Source organism: Ipomoea nil, unplaced genomic scaffold (assembly GCF_001879475.1).
Source record: "Ipomoea nil cultivar Tokyo-kokei standard unplaced genomic scaffold, Asagao_1.1 scaffold0761, whole genome shotgun sequence".
Lineage (NCBI taxonomy): Eukaryota > Viridiplantae > Streptophyta > Magnoliopsida > Solanales > Convolvulaceae > Ipomoea > Ipomoea nil.
Window position 1 is genome coordinate 1856203 of NW_017617189.1, and position 22518 is coordinate 1878720.

At 32.3% G+C, this 22518-nt stretch overlaps 1 pseudogene; it reads right to left on the reverse strand.

Moving 5' to 3' along the window:
- Positions 1-2148: 2148 nt before the first annotated feature.
- LOC109176849 lies at positions 2149-15047 on the reverse strand (annotated as a pseudogene).
- Between the last annotated feature and the right edge of the window lie 7471 nt (positions 15048-22518).

Below are 22518 nucleotides of genomic sequence, written 5' to 3' on the forward strand. Positions count from 1 at the left end.
TACGGTTATGAAATTATGAACACAGATGTCTGACATTATGAACTTACAATTATGAACATATAGTGATAAAATTATGAACATAAACTCCTATAATGAAGCAGTCTAAAATTTTATTTTTTTAAAAAAAAATTAAAGATAACTGTGCCACTAACGACACCGTTACCGTGTCCACAATGCATGCTGGACACGGGTCCATAGCATAGCGATTGGGTTAAAGTTGATGGGATAAAAGTATAAAACATCCCATATGGTCGTACAAGTATTGTAATGATAGGCTCCAAAAAAGTGTAATTATCCACAAGTGTCCCACTAAAATTTGTTTCAAGATTGGTACCTTTCTTGAGCAACAAATCGACATGAAGAATACTCTTAGATGTAAACAAAGAAAGAATATAATAATGATCAATTAAAAATAAACATTGTGTTTGTATTAATTATTAGGATTTCTTAGATGTAAACAGAGAAAGAAAGAAGGACGAGTGGCCGTGCACTCTTATTTATTAAGTGAAGTCAGGAGTTTGAATCCTCTCTCGTATAGATAAATCAATTTGACCAATACTTTGCCCTTACAGTTAGTATAGTGTCTGCTCAGGGTACCTCGTGGTTTGACCCAAAAAAAAAAAAAAAAAAAAAAAAATTATTGTACTCTTACATTTATAATTTTTTATTTTCAAAAGAGGAAAATTGTAATTTATGCCCTCCATAATATGTCAATTGTTAATGTCACTCCTGAATTATTAGTGGTGTAAATGTTACCCCTAAATTTTTAAAATGATACATATATTATCATGTAAGATTATTCATTTTGGGTGGCAAGAAAAATTCGTTGTCATTATTCGAGAGTGTACACGGATCACGGGATAAACCTTACTCTTTTGTAATAGCTTGCAAATCACACAAGAAAGATAAGTTGCACTCAGGGACGGAGCCAAAAATTCGATTGAGGGGGGGCAAAGAAGTAGGACGGATTCAGAAATTTTTTCTAGTAAAAGCGAAACATTAAAACAAAAGAGATAATTTAAAAAAAAAATTTACCTAAGAATTTTTTTATTTTTTTTTATAATCATTACCTAAGAAATGTAGTTGTAAATATTGTTAGATATGTGCGAAAAATAAAACACATCGAAACTTTATAAAAATATTCATAACAAATTATGAAACATAATTAATTTGATAAAATAATTTGAATAGAAAATACATTATAAATTACACATCTCACTTTAATATAAAAGAATGTTTTATATGTGTGTGTGTGTGCGCGCGCGTGTGCACTAAATATTAAAAAAAAAAAGTCATTAAAAACGTGACAATGTTGAAGCTATAGGGGAAGGACTCAAAAAAATCTTAAACTATGTTAATGCCAAAGGATTCAAACCCAAGATCTTTCCTATTACCAAACGCATGCTCTACAAACTAATCTAACTCTTTACTTATTGATATTTACTATTTTTTTAATACTAATATTAAAATCTATACTATATATACATATATACATACAAAGATTATATATATATGGGGTGGGCCCAACCAGCTGCCCCCTGCCCCCTGCCCTCCTTTGGCTCCGTCCCTGATTGCAATAGAAAACCCATATACAATGAACTCGATTAAGAGGAGGTTGGCAAATTGAAAATAAAAAACGTAAATTGTAACATTACTTTTGAAAATATGTTTAATAGTATTCGTTTGCCAAATTCTTTATTCTTTTTCATCAAATTTTTAGTAAAATGAAATTTTTTACCAAGCGCACTTATCTTCATGCGTCACGCAAAGTAGATGCCAATCTTACTTGGCTTGTTATCCACTTATGACAAACCTTCCCATTAATATGTCATTAACTTTTGCTCAAAAATTTTGATCCTGTGACTATTGGGGTCTTGTTAATTGCAATTCACGATTTTTAAAATTATTAATTTAGTATCTTAACTATTCAATTTTTATCAATTTTAGTCACTCCGGTCAAATTACTGGCTAAAACTCACCGAAAAATTTTAATAGTTAAAATAATGATGGTATTTTAGTCTTTTTGCATCTCTTTTATTTCTCCCTCATTTCTTCAACCGATTTGCTTCAAATTTCGCTGGAGAAGACACACCGACGTCGGTTTCTGGTAACCCGGTGTCGAATCACAAGGTAAAAGAGGAAGAAAGATTAAAATTCAAGGTTTTTACTGTGAAATTGTGTGTAATAAGTGAAGGGTTTCTGGTTTATTAACTCTGCAAGCAAGTTGCCAGTGACTTTCTTTGTCGTTGTCGTTCTAGGTCTAGGAGGGGATATTGTCTTGTACTCGTAAGTTGTATTGGCCTTTGAAAAAATCTTTTTTGATTTGCTGTTATGATTATGGAGGTGCAATGACAATGAGGGTGAGATGGAATCGACCTCGAACGACGCCGTAGCAAAATGCCCATCCATCGAGCTATTGTGCCTGTGGCGTGGGCCCAGACCCATCGCCATCTTCTCAGACGAGTGCGGGGTGGTTGCTCCGCCGCCGACAACCGATGAAACACCAAACTCTAGACCATTGAAGAAGTCGGAGTCAACGGAAACGCTGCGGAAATGGGTCGCCGGCTTATGGTCAAGTTGGCCGGCTGCATGGCGGTGTCGGCGAGGGCGTAGTGGTTGAAGCCTCCTACGAGGTCATCGAGCATGATATCATCATCCATGTCTGGGAATCGGAAGAAGGTCTCAGACTGGGTCCGACGGTGGCGGGGTCGTGATTGGACCCTCCAGAAACCGACGCCGGTGTGTGTCTTCTCCGACGAAATTTGCAGCAGATTCGGCGAAAAATTGGGGGAGAAAGAAAAGAGATGCAAAAAGACTAAAATACTCTTATTATTTTAACTATAAAAAATTTTTGATGCGTTTTAACCGGTAATTTGATCGAAGTGACCAAAATTGATAGAAATTGAATAATTAAGGTACTAAATTAACAATTTTGAAAGTTGTGGATTGCAATTAACAAGACCTCAATATTTACAGGATCAAAATTGCAATTTACTCCAAACAAATTCTACAAGTAAATTCAAGAACAGCCGTGTATGTTTCAAAAAACCGTCTTAGTAGTTATGTTCTTGTAGTAGTGTTTTAAAAAATTTGCATATTTTAATATATACAATAAGACATGTCAACTACTCCGTAATAATTATTAGTACTTTTTAAAGTTATTTAAGTTTGAGAGAAGTAAATAAGAAAAAGTATTTTCAAAAAAAAAAATAAGAAAAAGTATGATGCGTTCATGATTACAGTGTCTCATCACATCAAGTAAGATGAATGTAGTTACGCATGCATCATTCAACTTCAAAATGAATATATTATTACAAAATATATTTTGATCTTTTGTTCTTAGTTGAAATCAACTTATAATCCCTTCTCTAAACGGAGTAATGATACTCAAACTAATTAAATTTTCTATGCTGAATTTCATATGACTTATATAGTTTCATCTAGTTAACGCTTAATAAGATCAATCAATATTAAATTAATGATCATATATATATAGTGTGAAAAATTTATTACAATTATTTCCTCAAAAAAAGTTCACACGTAAGAACGCGAACAGGGATAAGGTTCGTGATACTAACATTTTCATTAAAATGGATTTGTTACCTCTTAAGGGTGTTAGAAGATAGTGTTAACACGTCAATTTTTCAAAATACAATAATTTTTAATATATAAACTGAACACTCAAAATATACATATGGTGAACTGAAACATGAAAAAACATTGGTTTTAGAGTGGAGAAGTTTGCAGAACTTCTCAAAGAATTTATAAAGGTTCGCTAGAGAGAAAATTGTTTTCTGTGTGTGTTCAAATAACAATCTTCTAGTAAGCACGTATATATAAGGAACCTAACATATTATAGTTATGAATATATAGCTTTTTGGGAAATTAATTGAGCATGACAAAATTATTTTTATTTTATTTTATAGTATTGATTTTAAAGATTGCACTTATATTACTTTTGATAGGGCCTCATTTATAACGGGGCCACAAATTAAAATCCATTTGATACTAACATGGAAAAACATTGGTTTTAGAGTGGATATATAAGCTCGGTAATAATTTATAACGGGGCCACAAAAAATGAGGGAAACCTAACATATAAGCTCGGTAATAATTTTGAAGATTGACTAAACCTTAGTTGTCTCTCAAAAAAATAAAATCAATACTATAAAATATATAACTCTTCATTCCAGTTACAAAATTATTTTGTCATGCTCAATTAATTAGATTTTAAGATTAATTGTAGATTTTTTTTTTCTTTTTAGGAGCTATGTCAAAAATAAATATTGGACTATCTAAAAATTGAGGTCCTTTGTTGCTCATCTTGGACGCCCTAAAATCCGGCCATGCATGTTTGAACTTATAGGCCGTTTTCACGTTAATTGTTTTAACAAACAATACTTATCTCGAATTTCATAAAATAATTTAAATTAAACTTACTACAAATGGTAGTTGTAGTTGACCATATAACACACACACACACAAAATTGAAATACCTACACATCACCCGCACGGCTTAGCTCAATGATTTAGTGGGCAGTATTTGGGGTAAGAAACCAAGATTTGAACCTCGGCAGCGGCAGTGTGAGAATTATGTTCAAAGTGGACAGATTTTTTGTGCGCACCGGCATTTGGCCCTGTCTACTAACTCATTGAGTCACCGTGATTAGGGTCGGAGTGTGGAGGCCTTTAGGTTTGGAAATTCAGCCTTTTGGGTAAGAAATACCTACAGATTTTACCAATTTATCAACAATAAATTTGATTTACTTTTTATAATATCTACTATACTAATAAGAGCCCAAGAGAGTTAGGCCTATAATGGGTAGAAAAAATGGCGGTCACAGATTTTAATCAAATGAATGGCTCAGATTGATTAAAAGATTGATAAGATTTAAATTTTACACTAAAATTTCCTAAAATACCCACACATCGTTACTAATTCCGTTAAAATTTTAAGAATTGCCGTTAGTTCACCGTTAACTTACTCATTGATTTCAATAAAAAAAAATGTCTTAGGTTCGAACCTCATCCCAATCAAAGTTGACATAATTAATACTCTATTTTACTCTTATTAAATTATATAAATAATAATTTAGTAGCTACAACAAAAAATTATAGATATGCATTTCTTTAATTTAGAATTATGTGTCCACAATGTCTTTATTCAAAAAAAAAAAAATTATTCATTATCAATAAATTAAATAAGAGAAATAATTGTATTAGTTATATTGTCTTTATTTTTCTACAATATAAAAATTCTTTATATTCAAATTTATTAATTGATTATATTCGCTACATTGTCCTTACAATGTCTTAATTCAGTGAAAAAAAATTATTCATTATCAATAAATTAATTAAGAGAAATATTTTCATTAGTTATATTATCTTTATTTTTCTCAAATGTAAAAATTTTTATATTCAAATTCATCAATTGATTATATTCACTACATTGTCTATTATCTTTTTTGTGCACTATTTTTCTAATTAAATATCAAAGTTATAATACAAAATAATGCTATATATTTATTTACCAAGTATTTTATTAATACCATGAAAAAATTAAAAATATATATAATTAATAAAGCCAACCATATTAACTACTTGAGAGATTTTGTGACAAAGAGAGTATTCAAATCACACAACAAATTGAAGTGAGAACTACCCTGCAATGTCCTTGTGTGACAATCAGCAGTTAGCGGATTTGACCAACGAATTTATTTAATTATTAACATTGGGTAGAAAAAAAAGACCGCCAAATTATTAAATCAAATGAAAGGTTCAAATTGTTCAGGTTTTAATTTTTTTTTAAAACTTTTCTAATTTATCCTTAATTATATGATTATCCATTTAACTTTTCCGTTAAATACAGTTAATCCACCGTTAGTCTAATTCTAATATTAACATCTAATATAGAATTATAATTACACCATTAATCTAATTCTAATATTAAAGTCTTAATAGAACTTAACCACAAATCCTAATGTCGAAATCTCCTCAAACAATATTAGTATATATTTAATATTTTATGCCCTAATTTTTATTTGTTCTCCCTTATGTCTCGTATTTGGTTTCAACCATACCTATACAATTATTTTATTGACAATTATAATCAATCTTGACTATATTATCTTGCATTTGTAAACTTAGAATTACCTATTTAACCCGCACGGGCTTAGCTCAATGGTTTAGTGGGCAGTATTTGGGAGAAGAGACCAAGGTTTGAACCTCGGCGGCGGCAGTGCGGGAATTATGTCCAAAGTGGGCAGATTTCTTGTTCGCAGCGGCATTTGGTCCTGTCTGCTGAACCATTGAGTCACCATGATTTACAACTTCCTACAATGCTCTGTCGGGTCAGAGTGTGGGGGGCCCTTGGGGTAGGGGACTCAACCTTTGGGAGAAGAATTACCTATTTAAATACACAAATTCAACCTTCAATTATCTATGCATGAACAATTTCAATATAATCTTGCCTTAATATACTTTAAAGTACTTATTTAAAAAAAAACATTGGGCATTATCTCAATCGCGCAATGGGCGTAAAAGACTAGTAATGTAAAATATGGACCAAGTGTTTTTTTTTTTTTTTTTTTTTTTTTTTTTTTTGAGAAATGGACCAAGTGTTGATAAGGACTATTTCTAGTTTCCCTAAACGACAAACCGAAATCCAAGGATTTATTGACTAGAAATGGATAACTAATAAGATCATAATTCTGAGACAAAATATCATAATTGTGCCATAAAACATCATAATTTTGACATGGTAAGTGTTGTATTATCAAGTCTCCATTATTTAACTAAGAACAGATAATTTGTAGGGCAGTGTTGCTTACATCAGGGAATTCATCATTCTGATTATGACCACAATTCCAATAAGCACTTAATATCACTTTTTTCAGATATTTTTCCCACTTGATCAATATATACAATTATAGTATGGAAGCAAGTTGCGTTCTCCTTCATTATCTTTCTTTGTCTTGCATGAGTCTAAAGATAATGCACTTAATAATATTTTAATGCATGTTATGTGTGTCATGCCCACAGAAGGCAAGCCCCACGCTCCTGCCTAATAGAATGTCCATAAGGAGTTTATCAGACCACATTAGGTATAATTCTTATACTGCGACAGGTAGGGACGAAGTCAGAAAATTATTTGAGTGGGGGCGAAGTTTAAATAACGATAGAAATGTCAATTACAAAATATCAAACAATCATGGTTAAAATACAAAATATATTATAAATTACAATAGAATGTTTTTGATAGATTACACGATAGTTAAATGCGGAGCTAAAAATATACTTGAATGGGGTGAAAATGTAAAAATATTTATGACAAAATATGAAACATAATCAATTAGACAAAATAATTTGAATAACACTATATTCATAAATACTTTTTACTGAGTAATTTTCATTTTTTTATTTAGATCAACTTTAAGTTTTTCTAAATTAATTCGAATACCAATGAAATATAATATAAACTTATATACTACATTAATTAATTGATTCATAAAAAGTAGACTAAAAGAGCATTTAATTTGTTAATTAAATTATTCATAAAAGTAGACTAAAAAATATTTAATTTATCTTGGGAAGAAATGGAAGAGATAAAATAAACAAGTGAAGATAAGAATAAGTGTTGTTAATAAGGTTTGAACCTAAGACCATAGGTACACTTTACAATGTTAAATTTGAAGTTTAACCAATTAAGCTATTCAAATTATTAATAATTTGAACATAAGTATAGATTTTATATAATACTTAATGCTATATATATATATATATATATATATATATATATATATATATATACACATACATACATACATATAAAGGGGTGGGGGCAGCTACCCCTCCCCATACTAGCTCTGTCCCTGGCGACATGCAGGACTCGACTATGTGTATGTCTTTGTCCACAACTAGTATATATCATCATATATGTCACTTGTGCGATGCACAGATAGTAACATCTTAACTATAATAAAGCTATATGGTTTGGGATGTAATTAATGTTACAATTATTATTTTGGTGAGCAATTATTGTTACAATTATTATCTCTATCCTTATTATTATGAAATAGCCACAACATCCTTTAATATTAAAAAAAAAAAAAAAAAAAAAAAAAAAAAAAAAAAACAACATTTGAAAATAAAATAGCTATTTTTTTTCTCGCCAATAACAAAGGATTACATTTATTGAATTAATGGAGTTATTAAATGTTATGATATTATGATTAAGGATTCCGATTCCCGATTAATAGAAAATATGAAACGATGCAATATTAATTAAATCTCTGACTTTACAATGAAATTCTATTTGATATGCTTTTGTTATTTATGGTGCTTCTTGGGATTACAATATTAATTAAATTTTCGATAAAAGCCTATCAATATCCGAAACAGTGCAATTAATGCAAGCCTCTACATATAATTTTTCTCCTATAAAACACCCCAGATCAAATTCAGGTGAGCGTAAACTGCAGCAATTTGTCCTACCATTTGTGTATTTTCATGGGCATAGCGGCGGAGGAGACAAAAGACGGTAGAATGTAGAGGATGCTCTAACAATCACACCCACCATTAAAAAAAAAAAAAAAAAAAAAAAAAAAAAAAAAAAAAAAAAAAAAAAAGAGAAGAATCATGGAAATTGGTAGAAAAAATGGAGCCAGACATTAAGGAACCACCTTCTACAGGTAGAGATTGTGGAGTGTACTTTTCTATCTTCTCAAATGCTTCAAAGAAATGGCAAAAGCAAGAAGGGATGAAGAAAGCAAATGCTGCGGGCCGTGAGTCAATTATTGGACTTCAGAATTTAAAAAAAAAAAAAATCATTTGAGCCATAAATAAAAAATTTTAAATATATAAATGTATATATCGTATGGATCTTTAACGTGTTTTCTGGATTTCTAAACTTAGGACTTTTAAAAGAAAAAAAATCCATTTGAATTATCTCCACAAAAAGTGGTCTTGGGCTTATAGAATGACATTTGGGTTTATGAAATGACATGCATGTGCATAAAGAATATATTATATAATCATATAAAAAACTGTGTTCAATTAGAGTTTAAATTTGCTCATACAAAATTTGAAATTTGCTTTCTAAATGTAATTATCTTAGTTATTATTCATATTGTGAAAATTATATTATAGATGAAATACAATTAAGAATAAATCAATGTAATTATGTAAATTCTCTCAGTTTATTTGAATATGTACCTAAGTAGAGATTATATTAATCGTACAAAATTTTAATTTTAATTTTAATTGTAATTTTGTATTCTATAAAAATAATAAATACTTGACCAATGGAAGCTCAAAAAATATTATTATATTAAACAGTTTAAAATATTTTATTTTTTCTATTTTTTATTTATATTTATAATAACATAATTTTTTCCCAGTGCATCGCGCGGGTGAATTACTAGTATATTTAATAATTATATTATTTATAAAAATTCATATAGTTTAAAATAAACAAATAAATAAATTATCAAAATATTATATAATATTATAAGAATTTCTTATTATAATAAAGTATGTATGACTCTCCCAAATGGGAGGTTATTGGTTCGAGCCCTAGTGGGGGGCGATATTAACTCTTTGTATTTCAGTAGGTTGAGAAAGTATTTATGAACAGATATTACATTGTAACAAAGTCAGTAGTACTAAAAAAAGTATGTATGATACTTTGTATCAAATTTTTCTTTATATTAAATTAGTATTGGGATTTAAAAATATATATATATAAAAAAAAAAAAAAAAAAAAAAAAAGATCACATACACATCATAATCATGGTGATACAAAGAGAGTTATACCAAAAAAGCCACGGAGACTGAACTTAATTTGTAGGTATTTATAGGCAATGAACACCTAAAAGTTGAAGTCCAAAGTAACTTTGATCGATAGACACAATTTTTAAATTTGAAAATTTTAATTAAATATAGTCAGCAAAACAAATAATGTATTTGGTTGTACAAATGTATTGGAATTGAAATCTACTAAACTATTGTACTAAATGTACTTTGGTAAATTAAGCCATGTGTGTGTTGCTTTTTACGTACAAATATTAATAATAATACGTAGTAATTTGCATTCCCAAATATATATTAATTTCAATATCATTGATATTTCCATCCTTTCAGGTTGTGATGGCAAATTATATCGTCTATTAGGGACAACTTACACGGTGGATTGTCGTTTTATATTAATTGTCAGTTAATGCATCATATTTAATAACATTATCATATACTATGTTCATGATATTTGTTATATATGTGCATAAATCAAATTTTAATGTCTATAAGCACTAATCTAAATGTACATCATATGTATTTTTCACACTCTATAGTAGGTTCATAATATTTATTTTATACGTTTATAAAAACAAAGGAAAATGTACAAATATGCCATTGAACTATTTGGGGATAGCAATTAAGCCATCGAACTCGAATAAGCTTCAAATTGATCCATGAACTTGGAAAAAAATACAATTAGCATTTTAGCAGGTTACCAACAAGTTTTTGCTGATTAGGATGCCATATGTATATTTTAATTTTTATTTTTTATTATTATTATCCTACCAAGCATTTGACCCTAAAAATAATAAAATAAAATAAAAAAACTAAGCATTTGACCCTGAAATCCATGTGCTATAAGAATGCAATACATGAAAATTTTAAATAGTTCATTATGTTTAGTCTTTTTGTTTTTTTAAGGGTCAAATGTTTAGTAGGATAATAATAAAAAATAATAAAAATTAAAATATACACATGGCATCCTAATCAGCAAAAACTTGTTGGTAACCTGCTAAAAATGCTAATTGCACGTTTTTTACAAGTTCATTGATCAATTTGGAGCTTATTCGAGTTCGATGGCTTAATTACTATCCCCCAAATAGTTCAATGGCCTATTTGTACCTTTTTCCTAAAAACAAAATTTCATGTACATTAACAATTTAACATTATACTACATATGCATCATGTTTAATAATATTCATCGATCATATACTCATAATATTTGTTCTATATGTCCATAAACATAAATGTTAATGTTTATAAACACTAATAGATTTTCATTCACTCTATAGTAGTTTCATAATATTCCTTATATATATATATATATATATATATATATATATATATATATATATATATATATATATATAAGAGTTTGCTCAAATGCGGCCGCGTCTTCCCGTGCGGTCGGTGCGGTCGCTTGAAAAATGCACCAATAGTGTGAAAAAATAGCACCAATAGTGTTAGAAAAATGCACAACAATAAAATGCATAAATACACCAAAAAATGCACAACACACCCAAATAATGCACCATAACTCCCCACACCTAATTGTGCTTTTTCGAACACTGTGTGAAGCTTTTATGCATATTTGATGGTCGTTTTTTGGTGATGCGTACCTAATGGTGCATATTTGTGTTGTGCATTTCTTAACACTGTTGGTGTATATTTGCATAACTATTGTGCGGCCACACTGACCGCACGTTAAGGCGCGATCGCACAACTATGATATATATATATATATATATATATATATATATATATATATATATATATATATATATATATATATATATATATATATACTTATTTTTTTTATTAATTTATTACTTGAGGACTAATTGTGCTTCCCGTGTGTCTATTTAGACAAATAGCCATCTGATATGATGATGCATTGTGGTAACAACATGTTTAATGTGTTGATTATAGGATGATGACATTAGGCATGACATTTTCAACTTTTTTGTTGTTGAAAGTTTTAGTTAATTGTGGTATACTTTTTGTCCGCACGGATTTAACTTATTGGTTCAATAAATCGTATTTGGAAGAAGATATCAAGGTTTAAACCTCGGCAGTGGCACTCTGTCAGTGTGAGGATTATGTCCAAAGTGGGCAGATCCCTTGTGCGCATCAACATTTAGTCCTTTCTGTTGAGTCATTGAATTATCGTGATTTATATTCTACCAAATTATCTATCGGGTCGGAGTGTGGGGCCTTTTAGGATTGGGAATTCAACCTTTGGGAAAAGAAGGATGTAGTATTGCCTTTTTAGAGTTAATAACGCATAATGTTTTTTGGAATAAGGTTCAAATTGGCCACTGAACGTTGCATGAAAATGCAATTAGGCCACTGAACAAAAAAAAAAAAAAAAAAAAAAAAAAAAAAAAAATGCAATTAGGCCACTGAACACATAAAAAACGTGCAATTTCACCTGATAGCAAATTACCATCAATTTTAGCAGGTTACCTGCTTACGTAGCAGCTGAGTTGGCATTTTTAATAATTTTTAAAGAATTTTTAATAAATTTTAATAATAACTTTTTTAAAAAAAATAAATAAATAAGACGGGGTGGCCGGTGACCACCCCGTCGTTTATTTTTTATTTATTTTTTAAAAAAATTATTATTAAAATTTATTAAAAATTATTTAAAAATTATTAAAAATGCCAACTCAGCTGCCACGTAAGCAGGTAACCTGCTAAAATTGATGGTAACCTGCTATCCGGTGAAATTGCATATATTTGGAGAGTTCAGTGGCCTAATTGCACATTTTTAGAGTGTTCAATGATCTAATTGCACTTCTTTTTTTTTTTTTTTGTTCAGTGGCCTAATTGCATTTTTAGGTTACATTCAGTGGCCAATTTGAACCTTATTCCATGTTTTTTTGAAGGCAATAACACATAATGTAATTAATAGGAAATTCAATTCAAAGTTGAATATTGGGGGTAGGTATTAATCAATCATTATTGTGTGGATCATGGTTGTGCGGACCATATTTTTTATACTGTAAAATAATGTACATTCAGTACAAAAATAATGTACATTGTATTTCAGGGGATGTACAACTGAGTGTACATTATATTGTATAACTAGTCAAGGGCATGCGCTTTGCGCGAAACGTCATGCCCAACAATCAATTATTATGTTCTAATTTTTTATTTTTTATTTTTAAAACGAGTATGTTCTAATTTTTAAATAATAATATATATAATTTTTAATAATTGTTATATGACAAAATAAATAAGAATACATAAATAAGTTATTTAGATACCAACATGATATACAAGAATTGAATTAGGAACACGCGGGAGGACATTAGATTTGATTTTGAGGGAGAGAATGAAGATGTTAGCTAGAATAATGTAGTGGTTTTAAAAAAAAAAAATGTTAAAAAAAGAAAAAGAATGGAGTGTTGGAATGATGGAGAAAAAAAAAACAAAGATCACATCAAAGCAATTCAAAGAGGAAGAGACAAAAAAGTAATGGTAAAGTTGTTATTTCTTTTAAAATTAAGGGCAATTAAAATGAAAAAATAAATCAAAAATTAGATAACAAAAATTTCATCCATTAGATTTGAAATCAATGGTAAGCAAGGGGTGCCATTTTTGATGGGCAAATGACAACTCCCAAATATAAGTATAGAGGAGATGTACATTCAGTACAAAAATAATGTACATTTAGTATATTAAAAATGTACTTTTTGTTATGGTCCACATAACATTGTGTGGACCATGGTCCACACAATAATTTGCCTGTATTAATATAATGGATTAATAAGAATAATATATTATCTAAATCTAAAATATAATAAGTTTCAAACCAAGTTATATCTTTGATTTATGTCTATTTTTTATATGTTAATAAATGCGTACATTTTACTTTAAATGTTGTACATTTCAATTTTATCGAACAAAATTGTCCCTACTAAATTATTGTTGACAAAACTCTTTTTACATCGTCATAACTCCGTTACTATTTAATTCTAACATTGATGACTCCATCATTATTACCATGCACTTATATCTATCATATCTTTTTTCTATTATTTAATTATAATTTTATTAAAATCATTATATAATTAATTTAGTTGTTTATTATATTTTAAATATTTTTTATGAATGGTAAATCATGTGTGTATATAATACATATATTATTTACTTATATATAACTTGAACTATAATTTTTAATTATTTATACTTATCAATGTTTTATATTGAATATGAATTTTCGTGCATCAGGCCTACAAAATGTTAGAATAACAAAATAAATATAATGCCCCCACAAGACCAGTTTAACCAAACAAATATAATCATAACAAGTGTAAGGTAATTTGTTAACATATTAAAGTTAGAGTTTTAAAAGAAAGTTGTACAGTTGTTATATCGGAGACCAATGTCCACTATAAATATTATGAATCATGGTTTAAATTAATTATATACACACAGTTAACATATTATATACTTTCAGTTTGTTGAGCATATATATATATATATATATATATATATATATATATATATAACATAAATTTACAATTCAATCATCAACTTAGTCTTTTACGGGGTGTATTCAATTAAAATTTTTATTGATTTCATAAAATCTTTATAGACTTTTGTAAAATCTTTTTGACTTTCACAAACTCTGCACGGATCTATAAAAGTTTGTAGGACAAACATTCATATAAACTTTTTTTTAAAAATCATATTAAAAAATTTACAAAAATCATTAGAACTTTAAATTAAATACACCATTACAAACATTGTATTTCACATTATTTATAATTCATACAAAAACTTTTATAATATATACTATAATTTTTTATATCATAAATAAATAAATGCATTACAAAAAAATAAAAACTAAAAAATTGATTGTCATAAGAATAGGGTATATTATACATAACGATAATATCAATTAAAAAAATACTGAAAAGCATAAAATTAAATAAGTAATTATATAAATTTTGCTACAAACAACTAGTGATCAGAACGAAATTTATTATTGCGAAATAGCAAAATTGTCTACTTGTCATGCGTGACTGTCTGAGATTCTTTAATATGTTTCCCACTATATTGATAGTATTCCATTTGTTTAGATGGAAAGTATCAGAGTCTGGTAGTCAACCTTCCAATTCTTCAATTGATGGACCTACAGTGGTGGTTGGGCTGGCACCAATAATCAACAGAATGTGCATCCTCTTACTATAGTTCCTGCGAAGAAAATGAAGCAGGTTGATTCCAGATCCAGAGTTTGGGATCATTCTGAAAGAATTTTTTTATAGTAATGGTGTTACTACTATATTGTGCTAAGATATATCAATGTGAATTAAAAAAAAAATGGTACTTCATCCTTAAGGAACCACTTGGTAACCTATCTGAAAAACCCTCAATCTAAAGACACTAGGCAGTCACTTCTCACATTTCAAGTTGTTACAACCTCTGATGCATCTCAATCTACTATGGGGGAGTTGGGAACATGGGTTTTAATCAATAATCTATTAGGAGGTCCTGATATAAATGATTAAAATAGATGAACTTCCTTTTAGATTTGTGGAGGGGCCAGGGTTTAAGAAGTTCATACCGATGGCTTGTCCTACGTTTAATGTTCCATATAGATGGACTATAAGTAGGGACGTCCATGTGATTTAGGAAGAGAAAAGCTTGAAGTTGAAGTGTTTTCTTTTTAGGGGAAACACTTAAAGAGTCAGTATTACAACTGACTCTTGAACATTTATTCAAATGATTAACGACATGGTAGTCACTGGTCACTTTATAGATGAAGAGTGGAAGCTTCATAAAAAAAATTTCTCATTTCTCCATATTACATCACACAAAGGTGAGTATGTTGCAAAAGCTCTAGAAACATGTTTGCTAGAGTGGGGCTTAGGAATGTCTTTACTATTGCAGTAGATCAGACAATGTTTCATCTAATGATATTGCTCTGGGTTTTTTAAAAAAGATATTGCTATCTTGGGGAACATCTAATGTGAAGTGTAAGTATATTCACATGAGATGCATTGCCCATATTCTAAACTTAGTTGTGCAAGATGAGCTGAAAGAATGTGATATTTCTATAAAGATGGTTAGGGAAGTTGTGAGATATGTCAGAAATTCACCTGTTAGGCTGAAGAAATTTAAGGACTTTTCTGATTTAATTGGAATTGAACAAAAATCTTCATTGTGTATAGATGTTTCAACCAGATGGAATTCTGCATATTTGATGTTACAATCTGCAATTACTTACCAAAAAGTATTTGAAGCATATGAACAAACTGATACTTATTTCAAATCAGTTTTGGGTGAATATGTTCCTGATTTCATTGATTGGGATTATGTGAAGAGTTTGGTGAAGTTGTTAAAATGTTTTTATTATATGACTATCAGAATTTCAAGATCCTTATATGTCACATCTAACACTTTTTTCTTTGAAATATCTGATTTCTACTACATCTTGAATGGCATGGTGGAAGCTAATGGGGTTGTGAGTCATATGGGGGCTAACATGAAGGCCAAATTTAAAAAATATTGGGGGATATAGATAAGACGAATTTGATGATTTTCTTTGCAAACATTCTGGACCCAGGGACAAATTAGAGTATATTCCAACTCAGATCAATCATATGTATGGTGAGGTTAAAGGTAAAGCCTAATTTGAGAAAGTGTTTGTTTCTTTGATAGAGTTTATTGATGATTATGTTGTCACTTGTGATCCTACTGTTGTCCTTACTGCTTTTGGTTCTGGTAGTCCTTGTACTGATTCTGCACAGTCTGCATCTGTCTTAGTTAGGAGGCCACAACATTATTGAAGTCCCAAATAAACAAACAAAGAATAGAAAGTGGGGTGAGAAAAAAAAAAAAAAAAAAAAAAAAACTAAGTTGGAAAATTACTTGACTGGAGCAATAGTTGAAGATGAAAACTCTTTTGATATACTTAGATGGTGGAATCTGAATGCTGAAAGATTTCCTATCCTTTCTAAGCTTGCTAGGGATTTCTTAGCTATACCAATATCAACTGTTGCCTGAGAATCTACCTCAGAATCTATCTTCAGTACATCTGGGAGGGTTTTATATCCTTTTAGGAGTTCATTAACTCCTAAAATTGTGGAAACTTTGGTTTGTACTCAGGATTGGCTTAGATTGCCAAATACCCCGTTATCAATTGATGAAAATCTGGAGGAATTAGAGAAATTTGAACAAGGTAACACTTCCTACAATTCCTGCCATTTTTATTTAAAGTTTTTTTTTTTTTTGTAATTTTAACATTCTTCTAATTTTTATTTTGCAAAATTTAGTGTTGATGGTGGCAGTGGAACAGGGAAAACTGGTGGTTCTACACTTCCTAAAATTCTTGTAATGTTATGCTTTATACTTTATACTTTATACTTTATATTACATTAATACAACTTACATTCTTATGTATCGAATTAATTAATTGTATTGCCAACTAATCTTGTCCTAATTTTTTGAGGCTTGGTAACTTGTTAATTGATGCCCTTGCACAGTTGCACTATTGTATATCTAGTAATGTTGTCCACTACTCCACTACTCCACTTGTCCATATGTCCCTGTTTTAAGACTTGGTAACTTGTAAATTGTTGCCTTAGACCTTAGTGTCTTTGGCCCTTTGTGCACTGGTGTAAATCTGGTAATGTTTCTATTATCCTATTTGACAAATTTTAATATTTTATTATGTTTTGTCCCTATTTTGTGGCAATGATGGAAGCTTCCTCCCATAATCTTAAATACGGGATTAAGATGGTATGTTGCTCAATGTTCATGGTGATGTTTTAGCAATTTGTCCTTAATCCTAACATTGATATGGGCAAAAAGCTTACTGAGCCAACTTTAGAATTGTCTAGTGTTAATTATTTTATGTTGTTTATTTGATATTTTGATTTACTAATTCTTCCGAGTTTTTATAGAAAGAAGAAGAGTAAGATTTCAAATCTAATTGCTTGGATATCATCTAATTGTGGAAGAATCATGAATTTGAAATTATTTGGATAACTTGAACTTCATAACTAAATCTTTTGTATGTGATGGATTTAATTAATCTGGGATAGCCCGAATCAATAAACCCCGATAACTAAGGAAAAGTGTAAATGGATAGCGTAATAGGACAAAATATGTGTTGTTGGGTTGCGGGGACCAAATATTGTATTAGTAACGAGGTATCAAGCTATTACAAGGATGTTGCAATGCTATTACAAGTATAGTTTAGGACAAAGCGATAGAACATGTCTTAACGAGAAAAATGAGGGGCCATTTATACACTACGGACCCTCTAATTGCCCTCCTAAATCTGGGGAGCGGTTGCATCTCCGCTTTGAACGTGCACGGTTCAGAGACCGGGCAACATGGCTAAGGCCCATTGCCGAGGCCTCATGCTGAGGCGGCCCGGGTCGAGCACGGAGCTCAACCTCGGGGCCCCGGGTCCGCTTCGCCTTCCCTGGTCAGTTTGGATCCATTTACAATATATCCATCATCAGTCCCCCACTCTCCTAGTTGCGAGAAGTCGTCAGCGAAGGAGAGTAGATGCTCCAAACCGCGCTCCCCAAATTCCAACCCCCGCCTTGTAAATTCTGACCCCCTAAAATCAGACCTCACAAGATCTGACCTCATGAATCAGGCCCCTCGAACCCGACCTCACCACCGTCGCGTCTGGGACCCAATAATCCACGCACGAAAAATATTTCATCGCGATAATGGTGGAGTTCTATCGCGAATATAACTCCTTTGTTTGCTAGGACTCAAATGAATAGCGGTAGAGTCCCAATAGGTCTCATTCATCTTCCCTATAAATGCCTCAAAAGCCCACCCATCCCAACCATCATCTCTCACCACTCCCAACCTTTCCTCTTTCTCTTTCCCTTTTGAATTTCGAATTCACCCCCCCCCCCCCCCCTTTTTTTCCCCTTATCCTCCTCTCCCCACTTCCTATATAAACACCCTCCTCCTTCTCATTCTCCACACTACAAAACTATTCCTTCTCATCTCCTAACTCCTCTCCTCGAGGTCGCCCGAGCTACGCCGAGCTCCCTTCGCGAGCACCAAGCCCTAGCACGGTAAGCCTCCTCCTCTCATATTTCGTACGGTTTCTGTTTTTGCTTCTTTTTTTTTGTTGATCTCGGCAGAGCACACCCCTTTATTCCTCTTTTTTGCTTTATGTTTTTGCATGCACTCTTCTACCAGCTCTCTAGATGATTTCTTTGGACTACCTAGACACCCGAGACCTTCCTATGGATTCGACTGATGACACCACCTCTCCATTTGCCTTACACTCCCCCTCCACGGAGGTGACCACGCTACACGATGGCCCTTTAGACGACCCCCATCCTCTCATAGTCGACCCCGATTCCGCCCCTTTTAAAGACCCCTCCTTATACACCAAGCTAGAAACACTCATTCCCACATCCACCTTGTTCGAGACCTCCGAGAAAGAATTCGAGGAGGCCAAGGGCTACACAGATTCGGCCGTTGAGGTACACCTACCTCCCCTCAAAGAGAATGTCACGGAACCCCCCGAACCCCACCTCTTTGGTATCCACGTGCAATCCTTGAATCTCGGTTTTCGCTTCCCCATCCACCCGTTCGTGATACAGTTCCTTAATCATTAAGGTGTAAGCCCGGGGCAGCTAGTCCCCAACGCCCATTATATGTTTCTTGCCTTTCTTCTTCGATGTCTTGCCATTGATGTAGAGCCCTACCTGGACATCTTCTAATAAACCCTGAGATCAAGGTGAGCGAGTCTAATCATTCTGAGCATTCTTCGAGGTCATCGGCCGAGGCCTTCGCCAAGCCTCTTTTCGAGCCCGTTGCCGACCCCTAAAGTGCTTCGTCTAGATGTCTCTTCTTTTTCCCCTACCTGGTCCACCAACCATATATATTGCTTGCGTGTGTTTACCTTGATTTGCTTTGGTTTTAAGGAGATCATCCGGCATGACTTCGTTTGTGAACGCCTTGACTGTGTTGTGGAGTGTGGCCTAGTAGCTAAGAGACAGAGGGTCGCTCCACAGATATTAGACTTCCCTTGAGGTATGCTCTCTTCCTTACGCTCTTAATTACAATTTTTGCACCCCTTAGCTTTGTCGTTTTAACACCCCCCCCCCCCCCCCGGTACACGCATTGAGGAAATCATTCGAGCCTTAGAGGATGAGAAAAGAGGCACGCAAGGCTTTGGAGGTAAAGACTAGGCGCGTTGACGATGCCCTCAAGGCTTTGGAGGCGGAGAGGAAGGTCGCAGTGGACGAGAGGAAGAGTCACACCAAGGAGCTAGCACGTGTCATCCCCGCCTACAAGAGGTCTAGAGACTTCGCACGGGATGCTGAGACGTATGCCCGGGAGCACATCAGCGAGTTAGTGGCCTCTTGGCTTGCTAGTGAGGCGAGCAAGGAGAGGGTGGGGGGGGGGAGAGCGCTCTGGCCTACCAGCTGGGCAAGTATGAGATGCAGCAGGATATCTATACCGCACTGCGGCAGAAGAGTGACGCCTTCGACTCGGAGATTTTGGAGCTGCCGGCCGAGATGGAGAATCCCGACCCGAGGTGCACGATCAGCAGACGATAGATTCCAAGGAGGGTGGGGGGGCCTCTACCGCCGCCCCTTTCTCTTTGTCGCCTTTGGATCTTGCTAATGAGCCGGTTGTGACTGTCTCCACTTCTGGAGCTATCTCGCCTACTTTGCTGAGCATTCACCCCTACGTAAACGACCTATCCTAGGTATTTTCAATAATGAAACATTTTAATTTGAGGCTGAACCCCAAGAAGTGCACCTTTGGGGTACAGGAGGAAAAATTTCTGAGGTACATGGTCTCTAAGAGGGGCATAGAGCCCAACCCCGATAAAGTCGAGTCCATCCTGGACATGTAACCTCCAAGGTCCCTCCTGGAGGTCCAACGCCTCAACGGACGGCTGGCAACCCTGGGCCGATTCCTCTCAAAGTCAGCTGAGGGGTCCATCAGTATGTACTTAGTAAGTTCGTAGTTTATAACTTACTAGTCAAATGTTATTTTTGGATTTCAATTTGGCTTGTAAGTTGTTTGTATTTTTCAATGCACTAATGTGTCATTCGGTAGTCTGTAATTTTGTATTTCTATTTTCATATTTCCAATTTTGTTACTTACTTTTGTATACTAAGTTACTAACTAATAAGTTGCTAATATACTTAGAGCAAATACCAATTTTGGTCTCATGAGTATTAGCAAATGATGATTTTGGTCTACATGTTTAATTTCTACCAATTTTCATCCACGACTATTGTTTAACTACCATTTTAATCCACGACTATTATTTTAGTACCAAAATTCATCATGCCAATCACCCATCTATTTAAGACATCTTGAAATCTAAAAATTTTAAGGGCATTTTCATCATTTTCAACTTAAAATTCCAATTTGAACATAAATAAATGAATTTAAGCGCTAAGATCGATCTCAATTCGCAATTCTCCTCCTCATCCTACCATAATTTGAGGAGAAAAACAGCGAATTGGGATAGATCTTAGGGCTTAAATACCTTTATCCATGCTCAAATAGGGATCCTAATTTGAAAAACACAAAACTACCCTTAATAATTTCATATTTTTCGGCATGTATTAAACGAAGGGGTGACCGGTGTGATGAATTTTTGCACTAAAACAATAATTGTGTATGAAAATTGGTACTAAAACAATAGTCGTGGATTAAAGTTGGTAGGAATTAAACATGTGGACCAAAACTGTCATTTTACTAATACACGTGGGATCAAAATTGGTATTTGCTCAATATGCTTATGTATATTAGTAATTTAGTAGTTTATTGGAAATCTGGAAAGAAAAAATATTAAATATTTATATTTTCATTTTAGGGTCTGTTTGGAAATCTGGAAAATGACTTCTGGAAAATGAGTCATTTTCCAAAAGTCATTTTCCTTTCCTATGTTTAGCTGCACAATGGAAAACTGTCTTTTGGTGTTTGGTTCATTTTCCAGAAAATGATGAAAAATTATCTTTTGGTGTTTGATTCATTTTTCAGAAAATGAACAAAATGTCATACTAAAACATTTTAATTATTATATACCGAATATGACAATTTGAAATCACAATTACATGTTAGAAACAACATAATGCATAAATAATCAAGTCTTGAAAATTAGAATTCACAAATTAAGCAAAATCATTTTATTATATAATCAGTACAAAAAAAATATCAGCAACATGATTTGACATAAAAATCAAAAAAAAAAAAAAAAATTGCATCTGGTTTTCCGCATCGAAAACCAGATCTGGTCTCCGATGCGGAAAACCAATTCACTGGTTTCCGATCGGAAACCAGTGACTGCACTGGTTTCCGATTGAAAACCAGTGACTGCACTGGTTTCCCCAGCCGGAAACCAAACTGGTTTCCGGCTGGGGATTTGGTTTCCGGCTGGGGAAACCAGTGAAGAAGGTTGAAAAAAAAAATCGAAAAGGGGAAGTCATTTTTTGGGAGAAGAAGGTTTGAGCGTGTTTTGATTGGAAGATGGAAAATGACTTCAGCCAAAAAAAAAAAAGGTAAGTCATTTTCTGGATTTTAGCCCTCATTTTCCATTGACTAACTAGCATTTTCCTTTGACCATTTTATTTTCAGCCTTCCCAAACACTAAAAATCCGAAAAATGATCTCCAGAAGTCATTTTCTGGGTTTCCAAACAGACCCTTAAGGCTTTTGTTAAATTCTATTATTTTTTTTTTAATTTTTACTATCCGATATTTCTTCA